Raw genomic sequence first — 21567 nt, 5'->3', positions numbered from 1 at the left:
TAAATTATAAAAAATTGCATGGTATGAGTAAACTTTTATTAATTCCTAAATTTAATCAAGATATTAATAAATGTAATATATGCATGTTGACTAAGATTACTAAAAAATCTTTTCCTAAGGTTAAAAGGAATAGAAAGATACTTAAGTTAATTCACAGTTATGTTTGTGATATGCATAACACTACTACATTGTCTGGAAAGAAATATTTTGTCACACTTATAGAAAATTATACTAGATATTGTTATGTTTATATGTTATATTCAAAAAAATGAAGTACTTGATAATTTTAAAATATATAAATCTGAAGTTGAACTTTAGTATGAATATTTTATCAAGTGCTTAAGGTCGAATAAGGGTGGAGAATATTATAGTCTAAGTCACTTTGAATCCACTAGAATAATCCACCAAGTTATAGCTCCTTATACATCATAACAGAATGGTGCGGTTGAAAGGAAGAACAGTCTTAACATAAATGGTAAATGTAATTTTATCATATTCTAGTCTTGGACAAAGATTTTGAGGTGAAGCTTTATTAATAGCTTGTCATATACTAAATAGAATTTCTAACAAAGAAACAAAAATAACCTCATATGAGCAATAGAAGAAAAGAAAATCAAATCTTAATTATTTAAAGGTTTGGGTATGTAGAGCTGTAGTTAAAATTTCAAAATTCACAAGAAAAAAGTTGGGTGAAAGAGGAATAGAATGCATATTTATAGGATATGTACAAAATAGTAAAGCATATAGATTCATGGTAATTGAATCGAATTATTCAATTTCAGTGAATATTGTTATTGAATCAAAAGATGTAATTTTTGATGAAAATAAATTTAAATCTATTTTGAAAAAACTATAATCACTACAAACAATTCATCCTATAAGTGGAAAAAAAATTCCAAATCCATTTGCACAAACTGAAATTAGTGATGAAACTTGCCAAAAAACAATGATAAACAAAAGGGTTAGAAAGGAAAAAGATTTTGGATCAAATTTCTTTATGTTCTTTGTAGAAAGGATTGGTGAAAGCATATTTAATGTAGAATCTGATTTTGTTACATATAAAGAGACAATGAAGTCTCAAGATTTTACTTTTTGGAAAGAAGCAATAAATGATGAAATAGATTCAATAATGGGAAATAACACTTGAATTTTGGGTTATCTTCCATCAGGTTCTAATCCAATAGGTTGTAAATAGATTTTCAAAAAGAAAATGAAAGTGGATGGAACCATAGAGAAATATAAAGCAAGGTCGGTAACCTAAGAGTTTTAGATAAAAACAAGGGATTGATTACTTTGACATTTATGCTATAGTAGCTAGAATTGCTACAATTAAGCTTCTAATTTCACTTACCTATATTTATAATTTGATTATACATTAAATGGATGTAAAGACGATATATTTAAATGATGAATTAAAGGAGGAAGTATATATGGAACAACCGAAAAGATTTATCATTTTAGGTTAAGAGCGTAAAGTTTGTAAGCTTGTAAAGTTTTTGTATGGATTTAAGCAAGTGTCAAACAATTGCACTACAAGTTTGATAAAGTCGTTCTTGCTAATAGTTTTAGAATTAATGAGTTCAATAAGTGCATATATAGCAAATTTTAAAATGGCAATGAGGTCATAATTTGTTTGTATGTAGATGATATGCTAATATTTGACACTGATTCAGAAGAAGTTAAGGAAACAAAAATTTTTTATCAAATAACTTTTTAATGAAATATATGAGTGTAGCGGATGTTATTATTGAGATTAAAATAATTAAGAATGATAATGGCATAACCTTATTATAATCACATTATATTGAAAAAGTACTTGAAAGGTTTGATCTTTTCGATTGTATTTCAATATCTACACCCATGGATTTTCCACTGAAATTAGTATTTAATATTGGTAGAACAATCGATCAATTGCAATATGCAAGAGTAATTGGTTGTCTAATGTATGCAATGACTTGTACAAGGCCAAACATTGCATTTGCTATTGAAAAGTTGAGCAAGTACACATGTAATCCAAGTAACTTGCATTGGCAAGCAGTTAAAAAAATATTTAGGTATTTGAAGAAAACAATCAATTATGGATTGTGTTATGTGGATATCTTTTAGTTTTAGAAGGACATTTGATGCTAGGTGGATTATTAATATGGAAGATCGTGTTTTTACAAGCAGGTGGATCTTTTTACTTGATTAGGGTGTCATTTTTTTAGGTTCCAAGAAACAAACATGTATAACGAATTCCACCATGGCAACCAAGTTTATTGCATTAGCTGTAGTGGCTAAAAAAGCTGAATGGCTAAGGAATTTATTACATGAAGTACCTCTATGGGCTAAATCAATTTATTCAATTTCTATCCGATGTGATAGTGAAGCAATTTTAGCAAGGGCATATAGCTAAATGTATAATGGAAAGTATAAATATATTACATTAAGGCATAGTTGTGTTCGACAATTAATTTTAGATGGAGTGATCACTATAAATTATGTGAGGTCAAGTGAAAACTTGACAGATCTTTTAACCAAAAATCTTAGTAGAGAATTAGAAAAAAAGACATTAATAAGGATGGGGCTCAAACTCATGAAGTAAAGTCACCCATGATTGAAATTTGACTCAATGCGTGGTATAACGTTAAATCTTGAATTCAATGAGACAAAGTATATCATCTGTTTGTGACTGCTAACATTATGGTAATGTTTAATACCATCCCAAGTAAAGTGCTAGGTACCTGTAATAGTAAAAGAAAGATGAGTAATATATTCTTAGTAAACCCTTAACATTAATATGTTAGGAGTGTTATAGTTACAAAAACACTCTTAATGAGAGCTATGTATGTGAGTGTGAAGTGTGACTGCTTCTAGGAGCTTAAAAGCTTGATCTAACAACACATGAAAATAAGATGCAGATACATGGTTGTAAATGTGTCACCGAATACCAAGAATTCATCGGGTTTTGAAATTATTGTGTGAGACAAGTTCAGCTAACTAAATGGAATAACTGGTTCAAAGTATATTGTTTTCACTAGGTGATAGTTCAAATAAGAATATACCTTCATTTATGCAATTGATTTCCAAGGTCATCATCTGGATTATTTTGAAAATGGTGGGGAATTGTTAGATATTTTCAAAATAAAATATTAGAAATAATCTCACATAAGAAAAGGAAATGATAAAATAGTCATTTAAATTAAGAGGAGTAAAAATCCACTATAGTTGGACTTAAGTGGCTAATGGATCATATGCTTGGCTTTCCAAGCTTGGTTGCTCTTGCATTAATTAAATAATTAGTATATATTAATATTTAATTAATGGCACTTGACATTTGGCATTTGGCACATCTAGTGTAGTAAATAAACTATTATTTTATTTAAAGTTTATAAAATTTTATTTTATTTAAAGCTTGTAAGTATATGATTGATCAAAGTTTGTCCAAAGCAGATAGAAAAATAAGAACAGACAGTTAAATCTATACAAAATAGGCAGATAAATTTGTTCTAAATAAATAATTTTAATTGTTCAATAATAGATAGTTTCTGTCGATTCAAAATAGATAGTTATGTCTGTAGGAAAAAGAGATATTTATTTGTTTATAAAAAGCTCTTTTGGTTTTTTGAAAAAAATACACAGAAACAATTTTCGAAATTCTCCTTTCTTTAAATTCTAGATTTCTTTTATAAAAGTTTTGTTATAGAAAATCTTTATAGAAGTTTAGTAATCTTGTGATATGTCAGTGAATGCTTGGTGGACTAATTTTGTTAGTGTAAAATGTTGTCTGTCACTGGGCTTCATTGAATCTTCAAGGTTTATTCCCTAAAACTTTTTTTCACACCTATTAAGTAAATACTATGAGGGGGGCAAATAAAACCTTAAAGAAAGTGGCATTGTTACAAGCCTTTGAGCCTTTTCTCAAAATTTTAGAATTTACCAATAGTAGTAATTTCAAATTTTCAGTCTTTTGCACTTACAAAATAATGATTCAAAATATTGAAATATGCTTTGTTATTATGGTTGAATAATGATTCAAGATTAAACCCATGGCTTATGGTTATGATTTTATGATTAACTTCTTGATGTTTATAAAAGTTGTGATTCTTGATTCATTTATTGCCTTTGTCAAGTACTATGCTTATACAATCATTACTTTTAAGCTTGATCTTGATTAATGAAATTTTTATGGCTAGAACTTAAGTAAATGAATTACTTATACTGTTTATCTTTTTATCATAAGTAAAATTTAAGTACGATCTATAATTTGTGTTAACATATTTATTCTTAATATTAAAATTTACTTGAATATATACTTAAGTGATAAGTATATCTTCTTTGAGCTTTTTAGTGTATATATGCTGTTGTAACAATTTTGAGGATCATTAGACGAATTTGAAAAATAAATTATGAAGTCGTCACCAATATTTTTTGGTTAGGTGTGATTGGTTACCTATTAAAATTTATCTTCCTAATAAAATTTTAAAACTAATTAAAATTTGTTAAAAATATAATTTTTGGGTTTGCGAAAACAGTTTGTGCTCGGGAGTCGATTATACATAGGAAAGAATTAGCACTCTCGTAATGCTCGTTTTAAATGGTACCAATTAATTGTGTTATCTTTTAATATTGACAAAAATGGTCTTAATTTTCGGTATTTAAATTTTGATTTTCTTAATTTTTTTAAAAAACATATTTTTCATTTTTAGTGAGCTTGAAAAATAAAGAAGAATCTTATATTGAAAATTTTTTAAAAATATTTTAATACTATGACAATATTAAAAGGAATCATCCCATGGAAGGAATTTTTAAAAATTATTACTCGAAATTCTAGAAAATCTTATCCTCGATGAGTCATATTTATTTTCATAAAATATAATATTTATAATTTGAACAAAATAAATAGTATTTTTTAAAAATTCATTTTTATGCCATTTATAAAAGAATGAAAAATCTTTATCGAAAATTAATCTAAATGCCCTAATATATTGATAGCATTTTAGATAGATTTTAGATAGATTAATCACTAGGATTTTTTTTAGGGTCTTATACTCGGAGATTTTTATTTTTTTTAATATTAAAAATCATGTAATAATATAATTATCTGTAAATATATTTATTTTTTTAAAAAATTATTTATTAAGAAAATTGTTCAAATTATAAAAAATAATTATAAAATGAAAATTTTTCGTATTGAAAAAAAACTTTTAAATATTTTAATATTTTAGTAATTTTTAAAAAAAATTTCTCACTTGGGGACTTTTCGAGAGTTATCACTCCGAGTTTTTGGAGTATCATCATTGAAAATTCTCATTACTTAATTTTATAAAAAAATGCATGCTTTCATAAATATTTATATTTTTTATCTTATGAGAAATGTTCAAATTAATTAAAGAAATTTTGTATTGAAAGAGGTTTTGAATATTTCAATACTTTCATGATTTGAAAAAATTTTCTCACTTAGAGAATTCTCGAAAATCACTATTCAGATTTTTCGAGGTTTCCTCATTGAAAATTTTATTTGTAAAAAAATATTTTAAAAAAAACTAAAGGGTCCTCTTTTTTGATGAAGCAAAACCCAATATTAATTTAGCATTGTTATATGAATATGTATGCTGAACAACAAGGTGCTTTTATCGCACTGGTTATTGGTTGTAACATTTTTTTTTAGCAGCAAGCCTTGCATTTTTTATAACAGCTTCTTATGCAGTAGCCTCTTGTGCAGCAACCTCTTATGGAGCAGCTTTTACAGTAGCATCCATCTCTTTACTTAGATTGGTTTCTCTTCATAGACGCCATCTTCTTTAATCGTTCTTTCACATTGATAGTTGATGTATCCTCCTTATCCTGTTTAGTCCTAACAACTCCATTTGGTTCATTGGTGGTGTCTGTATTAATTGATTGATCTTGTGATTTTTTTCCTTTTCTTTATTTTTTTCTTGGCACTTTTTGCCTCTCTTAGAATATTTTCCCTTTCTTTTTCATTTCATCTTTTTTTTTTGTGCAACATTGCTCCACTCATACTAGTCATTGCTCTCCCTCTATGTAACTTTAAAATCAGCAAGAAAAGCCTTTAACTTTGCAAGTTTTTTTTTCTTTTTCTTTTTTTTTTCTTTTCTTGTGCAACATCCTTCTAGCATCAGTTTTGGCAGCCTCTTATTCATTCTTTTTTTTTCCATAGATAGACCTTTATTTTTCTTTTTTTTGATCGTTTCCCTCAAGTGTCAGCTTTGGTAGCCTTTCATCTTTTTTTTTTTCTTTCGACAGACCCTGACCTTTTTTTTTCTTTTGACAGTTTCCCTCTAGCCTCGGTTTTGGTAGCTTTTCATCTTTTTTTTTCCTTCAGCAAACCTCGACCTTTCTTTCTTTTAGCAACATTCCTCCAACCTTAGCTTTGGTAGCCTTTCCTTTTTTTTTTCTTTTTTTATCCATTTTATCCATTTTGGTAGCCTTCAACCTGATATTTTTGAAAGTTTTTTTTGTTAATGCCTTTCCCTAAACAGAGGCTTTGAAACTTTGAAGATGGCTCTTCCTAAGTAGAGGGTTTGAAACTTTGAAAATGGCTCCAAAAACAGAGGCTTTGAAACTTTGCAGATGGCTTTCCTTTAGTAAAGGCTTTGAAATGTTTAAAAATAAAATCTTGTTTGAAAATTGCTCCTTAAATAGAGGTTTTGAAAATTTGAAAACTACTTCCCCTAAATAGAGGTTTTGAAACTTTTAAAAATAAAATCTTGTTTTAAAATTGCTCTTTAAACAAAGGTTTTGAAAATTTGAAATTGGCTTTTCCTAAATAAATGCTTTGAAGAGGGATCCCCTTAAACAAAGGCTTTGAAACTTTGAAAATGGCTCTTTATTGAAAGGCTTTGAAACTTTTAAAAATAAAATCTTGTTTTTGCGATGTTTTGTTTTGAATTAATAAACTTGACCATTTGTAAACAAATTTAAATGAAAATTCAATAACGTTTGGAAATAAAACAAGAGAACATGTTCAGAGGTCTTACAAATTTTGAAATTAAAATAAATTCAACTTGAAAGATTTATGAATTTTTTTCGAAGAGCTTACAAATCTCAAAATTAAAATAGATTTAGCTCAGCAAATTTACGAATTTGCCTGGAGGATTTATAAATTATGCTCAGACGTATTAGAAATTATGTTCGAAAGCCTTAAAAATCTTTGAATGCTCATCGTAATAGAGGCGTTAACACTTTAAAAATTTAAAATTTTTTGCCCAGAAGTTTTGAAAATTTCTCTAGGTGTCAGTTTAATTGGACTTGAGTTTTATCTTGTATTATATCTCTTCTTTTTCATTTTTTCAACAATCCCTCTGTTTTTTGCATATCATTTTTTTTTCATATTTTTATGATAGAGTAATTTTTTCTTTTTTTTGTTTTATTTTTTTCTTTTTTTTAATATTTACAAATTTGACAAACGTAATCTTGATACAAATGTCTATTTCTATCAATGATGTGAATGCGAATGTCAAAGCGAATTCAAATGTCAATGCGAATGCTTGATGCAAATACAAGTGATTTTTTCACAATGCAAATGATGTTTCTTTTATTTAAATGCCCTTATAAATACATTTTCTTAGAATGAAGATGTCATGATGCAAATGCAAATTTCTTTCTTATTGTGCAATGTAAATGTTTTTTCCATGATGCACATACAAGTGCAAATGCAAGTGATGTAAATGGGAATATCTTTCTTGTGATGCAAATGCAAACAATGCAAATGCAAATGTCTTTTTTATGATATAGATGTGAATGTAAATGTCTTTTTCATGATGCACAAGTAAATGCAAATGCGAATGTCTTTTTTTTTTTATATGCAAATGCAAATGTTTTTTTGTGATGTAGAGATAAATACAAATGTCTTTCTCATGATAAACACGTAAGTATGAATATGAGTGATGTAAATGCAAATGTCTTTTTTACGATGCACATGTAAGTACGAATGTGAGTGATGCAAATGCGAATGTGCTTTTTTAATGTAGATGTGAATGCAAATGTGAATGTCTTTTTTGTGATGTAAAGCTGAATGCAAATGTCTTTTTCATGTGTACACAAGTACAAATGCAAGTAATGCAAATGTGAATCTCTTTTTATGATACAAATGCAAGTGATGCAAATATGAATGTGTTTTTTTGTGTCAGATAAACTGAGCTTAAAATTTTCATCAATGGTTAGATAAATTGGGCCTAAAAGCTAGATAAATTGGTTTAAAATTTTATTGAGTGCTAGTGAAGTTAGGTTTAATTTTTACTGATGCTAGGTAAAGTGGACTTAAAATTTTCATCAAGGGCTAGATAAATTGAGCTTAAATTTTCATTAGGAGTCAGTTAAGCTGGGCTTTAAAATCTTTATTAGATGCCAAGTAAACTGGATTTAAAATATTTTTTTTGGTGTTAGGTAAATTAGGCTTTAAATTTTTATTAGGTGTCAAATAAACTGGGTTTAAATTTTTACTAGGGGCCAATTAAATTGGGTTTTAAAATCTTCATTAGATGTCAGGTAAATTAGGCTTAAATTTTCACTGAAAACCAGTTAAGTTGATTTTAAAATCTTTATTAGGTGTCAGGTAAATTGGGCTTAAAATTTTTTTTTTATGCCAGATAAACTGGGTTTAAAATTTTATTAACTGTCAGGTAAATTGGGCTTAAATTTTCACTGGCAATTAGCTAAGTTGGGATTTAAATCTTCGTTAGGTGTCATGTAAATTGGGCTTAAATTTTTTTTTTGGTGTCAAATAAACATAGGCTTAATATTTTGATTAAGTGTCAAGTAAACTAGGTTTAAACTGTTATCAGTGGTTAGATAAACTGGGTTTAAATTTTTATTGAGAGTTAGCTAAGCTGGGTTTTAAAACCTTCATCAAGTGTCAAGTAAAATGGGTTTAAAATTTTTTTTTTTTTGGTATAAGATAAATCAAGTTTAACATTTTTGTCAAGTTGCAGGTAAACTGGGTTTCAACTTTCATTAGTGCTAGGTAAATTGAGTTTAAAATTTTCATCTAGTGTCAGGTAAATTAGGCTTAAAATTTTTTTTGGTGCCAAATGAATTGGGTTAAAATTTTTATTAGGTGCAGGTAAACTAGGATTAAACTTTCATCAGTGGTCAGGTAAATTAGGCTTAAATTTTTACTGGGAGCTAACTAAGCTGGGTTTTAAAATCTTCATCAGGTGCCAGGTAAATTGGGTTTAAATTTTTTTTTTTGTGTCAGATAAATTGGGTTTAAAATTTTTATCACGTACCAAGTAAACTGGGTTTAAACTTTCATTAGTGTCAGGTAAGCTGAGTTTAAAATTTTTATCAAGTGTCAGATAAATTGGGCTTAACTTTCATTATTGCCAAGTAAATTATGCTTAAAATTTTCATTAAAGGTTAGATAAATGGGCTTAAATTTTTATTGGGAGCCTATTAAACTGAGCTTTAAAATTCAGGTGTCAGGTAAACTAAACTTAAAATCTTTCTTTATTGCTAGATAAATTGAGCTTAAAATTTTAATTAGGTGCCAAGTAAATTAGGCTTAAACTTTTTCTGATATCGGGTAAATTGGGTTTAAAATTATCATCAGGTGCTTGGTAAACTGAGCTTAACTTTTTGTGTAGAGTTAAATTTTTATGAGGAACTAACAATTCCTATTAGTAATGAAAGAAATGAACAATTCCTCTCTCAATGGATTGGATGATTGTGCACCTAGAGATATTTGTTGATTCAAAAAGACTTTACCACATAAAGAGGATAAAAGGGTTGTATATTTTTTTAACTAATCCGGGCTTATGTGCCTATTAATCTGGGTTTATGTGTTAGCAAAATTGAGCTTATGTTCTAGCTAATTTGGGCTTAAGACTTCATTGGTGTCAGGTAATCTAGGCTTGCATGTTAGTTACAGTAGGCTTAAATTTTGTCGATGTCAGATAATTTGAGCTTAATTTTTATTGATGCCAACTAAGTAGGGCTTTCATGCCTGAGAATTAGCAATCTTTATTAGAAATGGAAGGTGAAAATTCTTTCGAAATGGGTTGAATGGTTCTGTATAGGAAGAATTTTGTTTATTCAAAAGGTTTCAACACTTCCAGAGGATGAAAGAGGCATATATTTCTTTCATATAAACGATGAAAAATAATTTTTTTTGAAAATATGAATTTCTCAAAAATCAAACATGTTAAACACTTTCTTTAATCTTCAAATGCGATATTTTGATATATGTTAAGGTTAATTGTAAAGGTTTGAAACTTTTAAAGGTTATTTAGAAATGGACAAAAGTTAAGATTTTCAAAATCAACTCATTTTAGAATTCTATGACTTGGATATTTTAGATCTTTTAATACGGTTTGGCTTAACATCTACTATATTTAGCATTAGGAGTGGTCATCAAGGTTTGCTCTAGATTGTTTTTTTAGGGTTTTTACCCTAGAGTCACTTTTTTTTTTTTTTTTGTTTTTGATTTAACACATCATGCACTTTAAAAAATTCAAATCTAATTCAAAAGAGGAAAATAATTTTTCCACAAGGAGTTGACAATCAAAACAGAAAATTATGTAATAAATGAAGACTTAAAAGATTCATGGTCATTTTTTCAAGGGAAATTATTTAATTTTAAGCTTTCATGCTTGATCTAATATAGATTTTTCAAAGGTTATAACATAGGTTAATGTTTAGAGTTGTCAAAGAAAAGGATAGAAAGGCCCAAAACAAGTATTTAAGGGTATTTAAAACCAAGGATCATTTTTTCATTTGAAGAATACACATTGAGGTTATTCTTTTTTGCTTTTCACCCATTCATTTTTTTTTTATTTTATTCTTCTTTTCCTTTCATTTTTTTTTTTGTTTTTCTTTTCTTTTGCATTCTTTCACTGAGTGGATTTAAAACTTATTGTGAACTTTTATATGGAGCCTTTGGCCCAACATACATAATTTCATTTGAACATCCTCATTTTTAACCCTTAAATGTGCTTTTTTTTTCCTTTCAATGTGGAAGGTGATCTTAGTTAGCGTTTATTTTGAAAGAATTCAATCAGACTCAAAAGGGTAACAAAGGATAAATTTTTACATTTGTGAAAAGACAATAAAAGGTGGTCATTTATCATTTTTAGTATAACACTTAAATTGAATAGCAGTTCCCTTTAGAAAAATGATCTCGAAAAAAGGTTTTCATTTCAACATTTTTTTTAGCATTTTTTATTTTGGGCCTTTTTTTCTTGTCCACTTTTCAAAACTTTGAATTTGTCAAGACATTATTGGAATTTGTTCAAATTTTTTAAGTGCATGATGTCATAAATATTTTTTTCCTTGTATTTTTTAGTATTTTTTAATTTATTTTTTATTTGTTTGTCTTTTCTAATTAATTTTTTTACATTTCTCCAATAACGTATATCTAGATTCATTTTACTAGTAATGCATTTCATGGAAGATGTTTCATTTTAACAAATCACCCTTAATGAAAGTTGTTATAAGAGAAGGATGATGTGAATGAACTAGGACCATGTGGAATAAACCCATTTAAGGTATCAAATGATTTAAGTTACTTCACAAAAGAAAACAAAAAAATTAATCATAACTTATGTTGTCTTAAGAGCAATAAGGTCTTTCTTTTCTGACCAACGTGCCTTTAAGAGGCATGGCCCAGGCTAATTTTGGGATAAAGAGTTGAAAGGTTGGTAAATTTGAGGTCATTTTACAAGACTTGGGTTAACTTTGATTTCAAAATTTTTGGAATTATAGCGTAATATTGACATTAAATTACCACATTTGAATTCTTAAGAAAAATATCATATTTTCTTGATCATTTAAGAATCCAAATTTTTTTCTTTTTTTTTTAATTAGATGTTCATTGTTCATTGCCTTGGAAAGGAATATCACTTTTTGATATCATAACGTTATCAGGTGAAAACAAGGTTTATGAATTCAACTTTATGACTTTTGAAGGGTCATGGTTGTTGAATAAAATCATTTGAAAGGTCTAAGAAACAGAGTTTAGGTATTTGATCTTTAATAATGATCGTCAACTCATACGAGACTCAATTTTTTTTTTTTTACTTTTTCTAGAGTATTTTTTTTTTAAACCTTTGGATCTAACTTTGTGGGATTTTATTCAAATTTAATTTTTTCCCATTTTTTCAGCAATTACAAGTCCAAAATTTAACAAATATTAAAAATATCAAATGATGATATAAATCCATGGAACATTCTTGATGCATAAGATCTATTCATGCAATGCAAACACTCAAACATGATCCAAAAATTCATATTCCTAATAATATTCTTAAGGTGACATTCAAACTTGCAAACAAAGATTTCCCATTTGACAATTCAATTTTAGCATTATTGACTCGCAACTCTCTTACTATTAATCATCAAAATCACTAATTAATTCCTTAAATTTTATGGGATCTGTATAAACCAAAGCTTAAATTGTATCTTTAAAGGTAGTATAGTCTTTTATGGAATGTCTTTTGCTCTTATCATGAAACTCACACTTTAACATTTGGATTATACTACTTCAAGTGCGGAGGTTTTTTGGGTTTTACAGTAACAATAGAAATCAAATGATTCTTGACCAATAAGGTGAAAAGCTTAGTGTAAAACATTGAAAGTGAATGATACATCTTGACTTTCTTTCTCTTATGGGTTAGTGAATAGCTTGGGTTGATCTTTTGTTTTATAAATGTTTGTGACAAAGAAACTGGAGCACACAAATGAAGTGGTTGAGAAAAATCTTCGGATCGAAATGTCGATTAGGAACAATATGGTGACCATTGAAAATGAGCATTTACAGGGTCTTTTTGTATCATGTGAAGGCTTTCTTGGTTTCACCTTTCAATAATTGTTTCTTGTGCTTGTTCAACAAAAATATCTTCCCTCTTTTCATCATTAGCATTTATAATTTTTTTTCTTTTATCTCATTCTCAATTTTACCCATAGTAAACAATAAATCTGCAAACTTTGATGAAGTATTGTTAATCAACTTAATATAATAAGCAAAAAGAAGGGTATCCACAAATAAAGAATTCAGCTCCTTATTGGTAAGAGGTGGTCGTATTTGCGATGTAACTTTCATCTAACAACATATTCTTTATAGCTCTTATTAGGGCTTTTTATCATATTTTGAAAAGTTAATTGATTTGGAGCTAACAACATATACTAATATTGCTTCAAGAATGCTCGCAATAAATCCCTCCAAGTACGAATTTGATTACTTTTTGGACTATTATACCAATTGGTTGCTGCCCCAATCAAACTTTTTTGAAAAACATAAATAAGTAGCTTTTCGTCACTAGCATACCCAATCATTTTGTGACAATATTGAACTAAAAATGTTTTAAGGCATCCAATTTCATTATACTTTTCAAATGTCGAAACCTTGAACTTAGGCAGAATAATTGCATCTGAAACTAGTTGATATTTTTTTACATCAAAAGATTCATTCTTCCCTTCAATAGCTTAAACTTTTTCTTCCAAGAAATTATACATTCTCTGTTCATTTAGATTCCTCAAGCTTTTTCTTATGGGTCCTAAGTTAGATCCTTTAGGTTCATCATTTTCTTAAGCACAAAGTCTTTCGATAATCTTCTCTATTTCTCTTTTCAAATCAAATATTCTCTTTTAACCCTTAGAAAAAATCACAGAAATTATTTTTGAAGAAATTTCCTATTTTGGAGCACACATGAATTGAATTATATAGATACATAAATGGACGAATGGATGAATGAATGAATGAATGCACAAATGATAAAGCTCTTTAATGAAAAGTATGAAAATTGGCAAAGGAGCAAGAATGAAAAACAAACCATAGTTCACATATCTAAGTTCAATAGACATCATATCAACATAAAAACAGTTTTCAAACAGAAGAAATTCATAAACCTATCACTTGATGACTCTCTTTAAACAAAAGTCCCATCTATATTCATCATATTGCCATCTCCTTCTCATTATTCCTAGATCTTTTAATCCATTGTTATAGTTGGATCGAACCATTTCACATTTATGAGTAACTGCACCTTGTGCTTGAAACACTCACAATTTTTAATAGAATGCCTCATATTCCTTATATGGTATTCGTATATTGTATTTGGGTCAAAATATTTTGGGTACAGAGGCTTTAAAGGCTCTGAAGATTTAGGGACAATAAGGTGTCTCTTAACCAGACAGAGAAATTTTTCATATAAAATGGGGAGAGGATCTAACTATTTCTCTTTCTTGGATAATTTTCGAGTAGCAAGTTGACTAGGAGTCCTAGGATTTGATGATAGTGCAAAGGTTTGAACTTGAGCAATTGACTAAACAAATGGTTAAGGAATGGAAGATCAAAGATTTTGGTTCAGATATGGACTTCTCAGAAATTGTATGAAGTTTGGGGGCCTAGTCTTAGGGGCTTGGAAAGGAGATTGAAAACAATCATGAGAAGAATTTAGGTGTGAGTTGGAACTTGGGATGGTTGGTAAGGTTTGTTTGAAGTCAAGTGACTCCATATTAAAAATTGGACTTTTGAATTCAATCATTTGTGTGGCCTATTCACTCATTCTTTTCTTGAGCTTGCCCAAATTTTGGTCATTATTTGAATCACCTAATGCCTTAGCATGCGTGAGAAAAGTATCAAAACTAACAAAAGCCAATTGGTCTTGATTTAATAGAATCGAAAGTGACAACGACCTTTGAAGAGCAACATACTCAATCCCACGACTACCTTTAACCATTTTCATCAATTAAACCATCTATTGTTTCATCTCTCAAAACTTAAGATAAAATTCTTATTGATTCAACTCTAATGTACTAATCCTGGCTTCCAATTGATCTTTCATTTTTGCCATTCTAATTCCCACCAAGCCAGTCATTTTATTTCGAGACTTAGACTAAAAATTTTATACTATTACCCTTATTGAATGAATGCTACAAAAGTAATTTCTAACTTATGTGACACAGAGCATGTTTAAAAATGCAAATATGCCTAAGGCAATCGATTTTTATAAACAGGGCCTAAATGGTAAAAGTTTCTTCATCCATGAATATGTATGCAAGGAATATAATGTTATGTTATAGTGATGGTGGGTTATGAAATGCAATGTGTGTTCTATAAAACTCTACCATTCATAAATCCACATGCATGAAATGCTATAACATGTTATATAAGTCATGAGATATATATTTATAATTAATGCAACATACTTCTATGAAATGTATGAACCTATTAAGTGCACGAGATATGTCTACATGGAATGTTTGTGTTATGTTGACCTAATAAAATTGAAACTACCTTAAAATTTATAATGAAATGGAGTGCATGCATTACCTATTAAGATGCATATGTGAGGCATATATTATTTATCAACATGTGCATAAAATGGGATACATCTATTATCCATTGATGTGAATAGGATGCAATGCATATATTATCTTATTATGATGTGCATCAGATGTGATGCATATATTATCTTTTAAGATGCATGGGATGGGACGTATATACTATTCGATTATTCTTTTTTTTTTAACATGATGAAAAATGTATGTAAAAGATCAAATGAAAATGTAAAAGACAATAAAATTCAAATTTAAAATTCTTTTTCTTTTTTTTTGAAAAAGGAAAAAATTTAAGAACACATTTTTTTTATCACACAGAATAATTGGATTCGAATATTTTTTTCTTTTTTTCATAAATTTTAATTTGGCCAAGAAAAAAATTTAAGAAAAACCTTTATTTTTTGAAAATTTTTTAGGCTTTTTTTTTTGTTAGGTAATGCTAAAAAAATTTCTTCTTTTATTTTAAAACATTTTTGAAAATGCAAATTTTGGATAACCACAAATTGAATAAACTATATGTTAAAAGAAAAAAAAAATTTTCTTTTAAAAAAATGTTTTTATTTATTTATCCTTTTTCAAAATTTTAATTTTACTCATGTCATTATTGTTTTACACTATTTTAGTTTTATTTTCACCATTCATATACCTAAATACAAATTGTATTGGAATGTTTTTCTGTGCTCTAATTTGGGTAATTTTTTACAAAAAAGATTGGCATGCCTTTGCTAAAGGTTGGTCCCTTAAAGTTCATAATATGCTGAATGAGGATTTATATATCTAAAAAGCTTTCAAATTATTCCCTACTAGCATCCATATAAAATTAGTAAGGCACTCCGATCCTCACCTATTATATGTTATAAATGAAAATGATTCAATTTGAGTGGGAGTATTTCGCTTGCCATTACAGAGGTTATCACCTTACAAGAGCATAGGGATTTTACTTCTAAAAAGGTTAGAACCCAAGTATAGATTTCATGCATGATATGAAATGTGTCATTATATGTGTGAGAGAAAACATCACAATCTCTATCTTACATACCCCACAATTTATTGAGAATAACATATACATAAAATAAACAATGAACAAATGACATAATTAAAACAAAATGCATGTAAATTTTTGTTACTATTGTTATTTAAAAACAAAATCAAAATAAAAAAAAATTAATGTTAAATACCAATTAAGATCATTAAATCAAAATTAATGATAATACCTAATTAATTTTGCCATGACTCTTTAAACCAATGGAGTTGTCAAGCTATCATAACGGTTTTAGAGACCGCTAGATGAATTTTAAAAACAAATTATATAGTTGCCATTAATTTTTTTTGGCTAGATGTGATTGGCCATATATTAAAACTTATCTTCTTAATAAAACTTTAAACTAATTAAAATTAATTAAAAAGATAATTTTTGGATCTACGAAAATAGTTTGGGTTCGAGAGTCGATTACGCGTGAGAAAAGTTAGCACCCCTACAAAGCTTGTTTAAAAGGGTAACAATTAATTATGTGTTATCTTTTAATATTGACAAAAATGATCTTAATTTTTGGTATTTTAAATTTGATTTTCTTAATTTTCTTTAAAAACATATTTTTCATCTTTAGTGAGCTTGAAAAATAAATAAGAACCTTATATTGAAAATTTCTTTAAAATATTTCAATATTCTGACAATGTTAAAAAGAACTATCTCACTTAAGAGATTTTTAATAATCACTACTCGAAATTCTCAAAAATTTTATCCACGGTAATTCATATTTATTTTCATAAAATATGATATCTATAAATTTAAAAAAATAGTATTTTTTAAAAATTAATTTCTATGCCATTTATAAAAAAAAAGGAAAATCTTTATCGAAAATTAATCTAAATGCTTCAATACATTGGTGGTATTTTAGATAGATTTTTTTACTTAAATATTTTTAAAGAATCACTAGGATTTCTTAAGGATCTCATTTTAGAGGATTTTCATTTTCTTTTAAATATTAAAAGCCATATAATAATATAATTATCTATAAATATATTTATTTGAAAAAAATATTTTTATTTATTAAGAAAATTGTTCAAATTATAGAAAATAATTATAAAATAAAAATTTTTTGTATTGAAGAGAAAGTTTTAAATATTTCAATACTTTGATAATTTTAAGAAGATTTTTCTCACCTAAGAAATTTTTAGAAATCATTACTCAAATTTCTTGAAGTTTCATCATCGAAACTTCTCATTACTTAATTTTATAAAAAATGCATGCTTTCATAAATATGTTTTTTTTTTTTATCTTTTTATGAGAATTGTTCAAATTAAAAAAGTTTGTATTGAAAATAGTTTCTAAATATTCTAATACTTTGGTGATTTTTAAAAATTTTTTCTCACTTAGAAAATTTTTTAGAATCACAACTCGATTTTTTTGAAGTCTCATTATTGAAACTTTCACTTGTAAAAAAAAATTTTAAAAAAAACTAAAAGGTTACCTTTTCGAGGAAGCAAAACCCACTATTTATTTCACATTGTTATATGAATATGCATGTATGTCGAACAAGAAGGTGCTTTTATCGCACTGGTTACTGGTTGTAATGGTTCTTTTCTTTTTTTTTTTTTTGGCACTCTTTATAGTAGCCTCTTGCGCGGTAGTTTTTGCCGCAGCATCCATCTCTTTACTAGATTTCTTTTTCTTCGTAGACACCATTTTTTTTAATCGTTTTTTCACATCAACAGTTGATGCATCCTTTTTAGCTTTTTCAGTGCCAGCAACTTTATTTGATCCATTGGTGGCATCTGTACTAATTGGTTGATCTTGTGATTCTTTTCCCTCCTTTGATTTATCTTTTTTTTTTTCTTTTCTTTGGCACTTTTAGACTCTCTTAGAATATTTTTCTTCTTTTCTTCCTCTCCATCTTTCTTTTCTTGTGCAACATCGCTCAACTCACCATGGTTGTTGCTTTCTTTTTGTGTAACTCCAAAATCAGCAAGAAAAGCCTTCAGCTCTGTAAATTCCTTTTTCTTTCTCTCTTTCTTTCTTTTCTTGTGCAAAATCCCTTTAGCTTCAGTTTTGGCAGCCTCTCTTTCTTTCTTTTTTTCGTTTGACAGACCTTCGTTTTCCCTTCATTTGATAGCTTCCTTTTAACCACAGATGTGGTAGCCTCTCTTTTTTTTCCCTTTCGGCAAACTCCCACCTTCCTTTCCTTTAATAGCTTTCCTCCAACATCAACTTTGGCAGCCTCTCTTTTTTTTTTTCAACCATTTCATTTCGTTTTTTTTATACATGCCTTTCTTTTTTTTTTTTAGCTTCTCCTCTTTTTTTCCTTTCTCCCTTAAACCTCCTAAAATTGGTTTTTTTCTACCTTCCACTTTTTTTTTCCAGTTGATTCTTTCTTTTTTTCTTTTTGTCATGTCTCTCTCCTCTCCATTAGCTTCTTTTTTTTCTTTCTGTCGTTTCTTACCTCTCTTTTTTTTCCCGTCCCTCTCCTCTCCACCAGCTTTTTTTTTTTTTTTCCAGCACCATTCTTTCTCTTAAGAATCAAACCCCCTTCATCCAAGGATCAAAGTTTCTCTTTTTTTCTTTTCAAGAAACCACATTTGGCCATTGGATCAAAATCAATAAAAAATCTAATGGTTCATATTATTTACTACAAATGTTGGATTCTTATATCCTCCAAACCCATGAAAAGATCCTTTTACCTATAGTGCAAAGTGTTTGGTATTTAGGTCATTTGCTTAGAAATCAATGTTCCTATGCTCATTTTTTGAATTTTAAAACACCAAAAATCATTAAAATATTATTAAATTAAGATCTGAAAAGTTTCATGAAATTTCAAGTTTAGGAAAGCCAAATTACAAAAATATCATGTATGAGTATTTTGATAATTTCACATTTCTCGGGGTACTACTATGATTCAAATGCACCAAAAATAATGAAATATTATGAAATTAATATCTAAAATGTTTCATGAAAATTTGAGCTTGAAAATGTTAAATTATGAAAATACCCTTTAAAAGGGCATTTTAGTAATTTCATATTTTTCTTAGTGCAATAAAAATTTTTAGTATTTTAAAAATCATCAAATTTAACTTTAAATCATAGTGATTCCAATTAGGTTGTGAACTTTGAGGATTAATCCTGATTTTATTCGTTTTGATCAAGTTTTATACAATTTTGACTTTGTTGATTTTGGAGTTTACTCGTTTCATTTATTCTTTATTTTCCATGCATTCACATGTAAAGGTATCATCCATATAAATCACATGCGAAAGAGTTTGACAATAATCATATGGGTTTTTTATTTTTTATTTTTTGTTTATAAGACCTAAATATCAATGCATTTTATAGGCTTTTAAAGGGTTTTTTTATGGGTTTCAAATGGGTTTTGTTCAACCATGCTAAAATATTTTGGACAAAATTCAGTGTTTATACATGCCCTATATGTTTGATGTGCATCTATCTTTTGCTACTCTTAGTTACTTGAAGTTTAAAATTATTTTTGGCTTATTGTTTTAAGTTAATATTTAATGATAATTTGTTTTGATATGACTAATTTCTTAATTTGGATATTTGATCTTAATGAATAAAATTTTCTTTTGCTTAGAATAACATGTAGTTCAAAATATGAAAATTTTGATTTAAACATCTTTGCACTTCTAATGAATGTCTTTGCCAATAATTTTATAAGTCTTTCATAGGTGAATTTGTTATGAGCATAAGAGAACATAAATTTACCTTGGCACATCAAAAAAAGAAAATAATAAATGCCATCTTCATCAATTAAGCCTAATCATAAAAAACTTACTCAAATGATGTGGGATTGAAAATTCAAAGACCTACTCAATTCTAATGAGCACATCATAAACCTTGACAAGAATGAAGAATGGACAATGATTGATATTCATGTCTACTTCTTAACCACTTTGATTAGTTGGTATAGATTGACTTATCATCTTTAGAAATAAGTTTGGAACAGTTAATAAACGATGATTGATATTCATGTCTACTTCTTAATCACTTTGATTAGTTGATCTTATTTTTATAATATATATTAAAAAAATTATCGATAAATTTATTATTTTTACAAAAAAATATCGATAAGAAAATTTTAAGGATATTTAAATAAAATTTTCATTAAATTTTTTATTTTCTAATCTTTGGGCATTCCCCCTTCTAGCATAGAATTGCCATTGCGTACGATCTAATTCTCTTCTCACAAAAAACCTACATGTTGTAATTCTATAATTTATTATTGATACTAGAATTAATTTTGTATCATGTGAAAATATTCCTTGATCAGAAAAATGTGAGAACAATTAATCTGTTACACAAAAAAGACAAAGGTGTGGAGGCTAGTGATTATTTAGGTTATAGAAGATCGACGATGAAAGGACGATGAAAGTAGTTTCTCTCTTTAAATGGAAATTGATGCTCAGAAATGCATTTCTAGAGTATCAATGAAAGAAATTTACCTTTACACAAAAGTTTTAGTAGCTTCTCCCGCAATTTGTTAACAAATTTGTTGGACAAGTTTCAAAGCATCGGTGATGGGACTGTCGTAAAATTATTTTGATGAGATTTTAGGAAGTGTGAACAAAGGTTAATTCCTAACCGTACAATTGAGAAATGGGTCGAAGCCTTTCAAATTTCAACGGTTGAGAAACTAGAAAAGTATATGGCGTCAAATCAAGATGGTATGAAGGGGTACATCAACATGTAGATCCACAGGTGATGTAAAGTAATGTTGACCATTGGAAGAACCATTTCAGAGCTCGGTGAGACATCCCACATAAAGTTTCCAATGATGAATGGTTGATTTAGATGTATGGTAAAATTATTTTCAATTAAATTATAAATATTGGTAAAAATAAAATAAATTATTATAGTAGTGAAATTAAAATTATTTGTAAAATATATATTTTGATGTGATTATAAAGAATGGTAGAAGTGAAATGGATGATTATAGTAGTGAAATTAAAATTAATTATAAAATATATATTTTGATGTAAATACAATAATGATGGGGAGGTAAAGTGTAATAGAAAAAAATTAATATTTAAGAAAAATTTTAAATTATTTGTAATTTAATAATATATCAAATAACAATTAAAATTGATAAAAATAATTTTGTTAATTTATTAATAATTTATTTGATTATATAATGCATTATTTACCTATGTATTTATTTAAATTTAAATTATTGGTTTATTAATTATTTTATTATATAATTATAAAACTTTATTTATTATATTAAATTAACAAATTTTTTTAAATTTTTTAAATAAAAAATTAAAATAAAAAAAATTAAA

Source organism: Durio zibethinus, chromosome 25 (assembly GCF_047325235.1).
Source record: "Durio zibethinus cultivar Kanyao isolate XHJ-2024 chromosome 25, ASM4732523v1, whole genome shotgun sequence".
Taxonomy (NCBI): domain Eukaryota; kingdom Viridiplantae; phylum Streptophyta; class Magnoliopsida; order Malvales; family Malvaceae; genus Durio; species Durio zibethinus.
The sequence above is the reverse complement of the archived record's forward strand: the minus strand, read 5'-3'. Positions refer to the sequence as shown.